This window comes from Mus pahari, chromosome 6 (genome assembly GCF_900095145.1).
Source record: "Mus pahari chromosome 6, PAHARI_EIJ_v1.1, whole genome shotgun sequence".
NCBI lineage: Eukaryota > Metazoa > Chordata > Mammalia > Rodentia > Muridae > Mus > Mus pahari.
The window spans coordinates 25606950-25612933 of NC_034595.1; positions in this window are offsets into that span (position 1 = coordinate 25606950).

A 5984-nucleotide genomic window follows, 5' to 3' on the forward strand; every position below is an offset into this window, starting at 1 on the left:
CCTCCTCCTCCTCCTCCTCCTCTTCCTCCTTCTCCTTTTCCTCCTCCTCCTTCTTCTTCTAGCTGAATTAAGGCTGTTGTCTCTAATATATATTTCAATCTCTTCCTTTGAGGGAGAAACAAACTTATGACATTGCTATACACCATAGCTTCATGTGCTTTTTCCAATTTAGAATATTTAATTTTACTTACAAAAAATGCTTTTTCAAAAATTGAGTTGCTATCAACCCCTCTCTTGGCAGGTCTTGCTATACATTCTTTGGTTGGTGAGACCATTAACTATCACATTAGAAGTTTGATGGCTGTTGTACAATGTTACCAATGTCATCCTCTTTATAGTTACTGTAAAAATACTGGAATAATAAAGTTCATTTTGTTGTAGACTCTGAGTTGTGATTAGACACACAGAAGAGTTTCTACTTTGTTCACTAAAATTTACATGTGTGCTATTTGGGAGTCGGGGTTCAATATTCCAAGTATTTTATCAACATATGGAGGACAAAGCCATCTTATTTTGAGGGCTGTGCTTTAGGAACTCTACTGTTGATGGTTTAGAAACTTCTTTCTTTCCTGGCTTATCTGGCAGTCTCGAGGGATGCATTTCCTTGGGAAGATCAAATGTAATTCTATTTATATCATCAATGACATCAGCAGCTAAACTTTGGCTCATTCCCTTACCTTAAATTTCTCAACTTTCTTTCATTTAACTGTAACTAAGCTAAGAAAAACTGACTGTGCTTTTCCAGGACTGTGTGTACCTGTCCCATTGTTATGCCTACTTTAAATGGTTTTGTTAAAGGTTATTTCCAAGCTTTCTATATCTCCTCACACTGTCTCTTCACATTTAAGTACATAAATCCTTTAGAAACTGTAAAGATAAGTAGAAAGAATGAAAATAATATTTAGCAAAGTTTGAAAGTTATTCTAAAAGAGAGATTGATACAGAAAACTAAAACCTCTGTTCCTAGATTTAGAGATTTTATCCATGATAAAATCTAGCTCCCTGTTTATAAAGCTAATCCAAGTGTTTGGATACCAAATTTATTGGCAGAATGCTGTAACTAAACTGTATATTAGATCATATAAGTTCAAATAAGTGAGGAAATATAGAGACATAAAATTTTATTTTAAACATAAAGTTGGAATATTGAACTACCCTTTTGTGAAGTACATTTGAAAAATTTTCCCAGTGAAACATATATCAACCTATCGGAATTCAATAGATATTAAAATATTTTATTTGTTTACCTATTTTGTTTCAGTGTACAGAATATTGTTTTTCAATTCATTATTTAATACAATGTAGGTGAACTTTTATAAGAGCAACATATAACTGGCACACTTGCTGGAAGGGTAAGTGTGCTCCTATGTAAACACTAAGCAAATAATACTGTGTTTAACATTAAAATTAGAAATTCTATGTTTGATGTTAAATGTAGAACATTTCAAATTCTATGTAATTTTTAATATTAAGAAGCTAATTTGTTTTGTGATTCCTTCATATTTATAGGCTGCAGTGAGCATAGGGAAGCCATGTCCAGTGGAAAATAACATTCATCTATAAGGATGGTGAAAGTTTTCTTGATGTTGTAATAAGTGTGTGTGGCATAAAATCAGGCTCGTAGAGACATCAGAGAACATGCCTTTGCAAATGTTAATTACTGCCTACTGAGCAGTCAAGAATTCTAGGAAGAGGTAGAATGTCAGATTCTTTTACTAGAAAGAAAATCCCAGTGTATCTTAACTCCTCTCATCCTGTTGTATTTCTGTTTTTTTTTTTTTTTTTCTCTTCAGTCTATCATTTAAAGCTTTCTAAAAAATTATTAAATAAAGATTATCTATATTGTCTCTGGGATAGAAAACAAGTTACAAGGACAATGATATTGCTGACATTTAAAAAGTAGTCATGAGCATGTTGTATTAATTCAGTATAAATTTTTCTTTTGTAAGTGCAAATTTATTGAGACCTAATTCACTTACCATAATGTTACATGCTGTGCTGGCTAGTCTTCGTTGGCAAATTGACTACATCTTGAATTAATTAAAACCCAAGGGGCTGGACACACCTGTGAGGGATTTTTTTTTTTTTTCTTAGTTAAATCATTTGCAGTGGGAAGATTCACCTTTAAATGAGATTTTTTTGAGGTGGGAAGAATCCCTTTTAATCTGGGTCACACCTTTTGGTTGCAGCCTATATAAAACTGGCAATTCCCTAAAGCTTCCAGTAGTTGGTGAGGGGGCAATCATTTATTCTGTCTGTCTGTTTCATGTTGAGATATTCTGGTCATACTCTGCTATTTACCCACAGTCTCACATTTACCCTGCTATTGTCTGTTCACTGTGTGTGCTTTTCATCAGCCTATACTCTGACATAGTTGGATACACATACACACACACAAAATTATATATTTCTATATATGTTTCTTTATATATGATAGTATATATAGTCATATATATATTTATATCCCTCTCTGTATATGAGTATATGTGATACATATATACATATAGTCATAGGTATACACTATCTCTTCTGTTCCTCTACAGAACCCTGATTAATACATCTTGTTAATATGGCATAGTTTTAGGAATACACCTCATTGTCACAGGGTCATTTATTCTTTCTTTTACAAAAATCCATGCTTGGCATCTCCACCACACAGTGGCTTAGAACCTTCACCTGAGTGGGAGGTGAATAAAGTTAAGGCAAGGAGAAAGACTGTGACTGCTGTCTCTCCCAGGCAACCTACTCCCAGGACTCTGACTGGGTAGCCAGTGCTTGTCATAACTGAACTTCTCTCATGAGCAGTCCTGGCTAATTGCTGCAGTCATCACGACTGTAGTCAAAGCAGCTGTGGCCATTGCAAGCATCATGAGGATCAGGGTTAATGGTCTCAGCAGGTGAACTGCTTGAAGAGTGGCACCATCATTGAACTTTTCTCGGAGATAAACTACAGTAAGCAGTGAAGCTGTCACTGTGGCTGCTGGACTTATGCTCATCCCAGTCACACCAAGGATCAGTTTTATGTCTGTCAGAAAAATGATCATAGAAGTGGCACTAGCATCATCAAGCAAGCACAGTGAAGAACTGCAGCAGGGAAAATCCAAGAATGTGGATACTTACCAGAAGTGTGGCCAGGGCATCTGGACATGAGACAGCCAGAGAGAGAAAATGTTTGCCTCTCATCAACGACTTCAAAGGGCAAGCTTCTAGGGATTGACAGCATCCAAGGGTAGTTAGCCTTCCACATTCTAGCCACAGGAAACAGGGGCTGTGGAAAGCTTGATGCCTAACTCAGTACAGGCAAAAGGATAATTTGCTGGGTGCAATTTAGTGGGATCTTTTGCTAGGAAATTCTGGTACCAAGCAGTCTATCAACACAGAAATCCCTTTTATCTGGATGGACACATGACATTATCTTGTCTGAATTACTAAGAAGAGCATTCTCCCCCTCTTCCTCCCCTATAGAGAAAGATACAAATTAGAATCTCAGAAGAGGGAGACAGCATATCATTTCAGTGAGATAGAAATTCTGAATAAAGGTGTCATATCGCCTATTACATTTGTCATCTATTTTTACTTTTCCAGTTGTTTAGTTTTGTTTTATATTTCTTTTAATTTGTTACAGTCCTGCACTTTAGCTGGTAATCTACTTATTTCATCTGTGTGTCACTGTAAAGGAATTTCATGGTTGTCCTCTTTCTCATGTTCATTAACATGAACCCTTTGAACATTTTACTTTATAGTAGTTTCTCTATGACACCATTTACCTACAACCTGTTTATTTTTTCTCTGAGATATTTTATTTTCTTCCCCCCAATTCCCTGTTCTTTGTTTTCTTATGTAAATATTGAAACCTTCACTGTACAAATAAATCTATAATCTTCACTATCATACATTCCCTGAGTATGTAGATGAAACATCTATCAACACCTGCTTTGGCCACACAAAGTGCAGAAACCCTGGTCACCTGCCCAGAGACAAAAATTATTTTACTTTACAGTAGTTTCTATATGACACCATTTACCTACAACCTGTTTACTTTTTCTTTGAGATATTTTATTTTCTTCCCCCATTTCCCTGTTCTTTGTTTTCTTATGTAAATATTGAAACCCTTCACTGTACAAATAAATCTATAATCTTCACTTTCCTCAAAAGTACAGTAATGACATCATTTTGGTCCATAATGGAGTTACAAGTCAAGTGCAAAGTGTTACTTACTGTAAAGTCAGTCTCAGGACTGATGATAAATTCTTTGAAGTTATAGTCATTGTTCCCCTACTAGCAGAAAGAAGTATGATTACTTATGAAGGTGACCCTATAGGAGTACACACAACAAACCAAACCAAAAGTAACTAGGGATTCAAACCTGAAAGACCCTATATTCTAATTAAGAAACACACACACACACACACACCAAAGACTCACAATGATACATTCATAGCCTCACAATCCCCAAATAATGAGAAAACAAAGACACAGATAGCAAAATCTCACAGAAAACGTTCAGCATATTTCTTAAAAACAAAAGAAAACAAAACTCAAATATCATACAAAGGGTTCAAATAAGCACAAAAAGCAATCAATTAAAGACCAGACAAAAAAGTTATCTACTAGAAAAAGAGATAAATAACTTGGAGTGTAAATTGAAAACATGGAGTAAAAAAATTCTGTAAAATATTTAGACACTGAAAAAGAACCAAACAGTAATTATGCAATAAAAGAATGAATCAATCAGTAATAAAATGGAAAAACATAGAAAGTCTGTGGGAACATAATGATCCAGGGTTACAGAAGAAAGGCCAGAGGAGCTTCAACCTGGGATACCTCGAATATGAGCATGGCAGGAGTTGGGTAACACCATTGTCCCAAGGTGGAGCAGTTAACCCTTGCAGAAATTTATTACCCCAACCATTTTCAAGTTTCACTTCTTGTTTGACCTTACAAACACTCCACCCTACCATACATGCCCTGAGTATGTAGATGAAACATCTTACAACACCTCTGCTTTGGCCAATGGTGCATGGGCCACACAAAGTGCAGAAACCCTGTTCACCTGCCCTGAGACAAAAATACCCTTCCCTTAACAAAACAAAACAGTTCACCAGAGCTGTTTCCCGGTATGTTCTGTGACCAATCACTCATCAACAACTAGATCCCGCACTGGATCCACCTGGGCTGGGTTAAGCTTCTCTCTCTCCAGCTCCATGCATGACAGGCCTGGCTCCTTTGACAGGGGAAATGGACATGGGGCAGGAAAAGATCATCAGAGAGCATTATTAACCGACAAGATCAAACAATAGAACAAAATTTCAGGATGGAAGCCAAAATGATGACAATCATATAAATAATAATTTAAAAGTTATCTAAATCTTCACAAAAATAAACATAATATACATGGTTAAAAAAAAAGGAGGAGGTAAGTCAAAATACATGAACAACCTTTTCAATAAAATCGATGTGCAAAATTTCCACAACTATAGACACTGCCTCCAACGTACAACAAGGACACATGTTCCACTGTTCATAGCAGCCTTATTTATAATAGCCAGAAGCTGGAAAGAACCCAGATGTTCTTCAAAAGAAGGATGGATACAGAAAATATGGTACATTTACACAGTGGAGTGTTATAGGATTTTCCCTGTCAAATCACATTAGGGTGGTGGCAGGCCTGTGATCGGACAGGAAAAGGGAGGCAGAGCTAGGAGATGGGGAGAGAGATAGAGAGGTAACAAGAGGGAAAGAAGGAAGAGAAGCCAATATGGAGGCAGATGAACAAGAAGAGCCTGATCCCACGTGGTTTCAAACAGCCACAAGTAGCTAAGATTTTTACAAGGTTAGAGTAATTGGAGTAAAGCTTTTATCATCATTAATTGTCTCTGAAATTATTATATTAGCATCTTGTAAATTGTGATATTATTGTTATATAAATCTAATTGGGTAACTAAGCATTAAGAGTCATGTTCTACGGGGTAACTAGGTGTTGA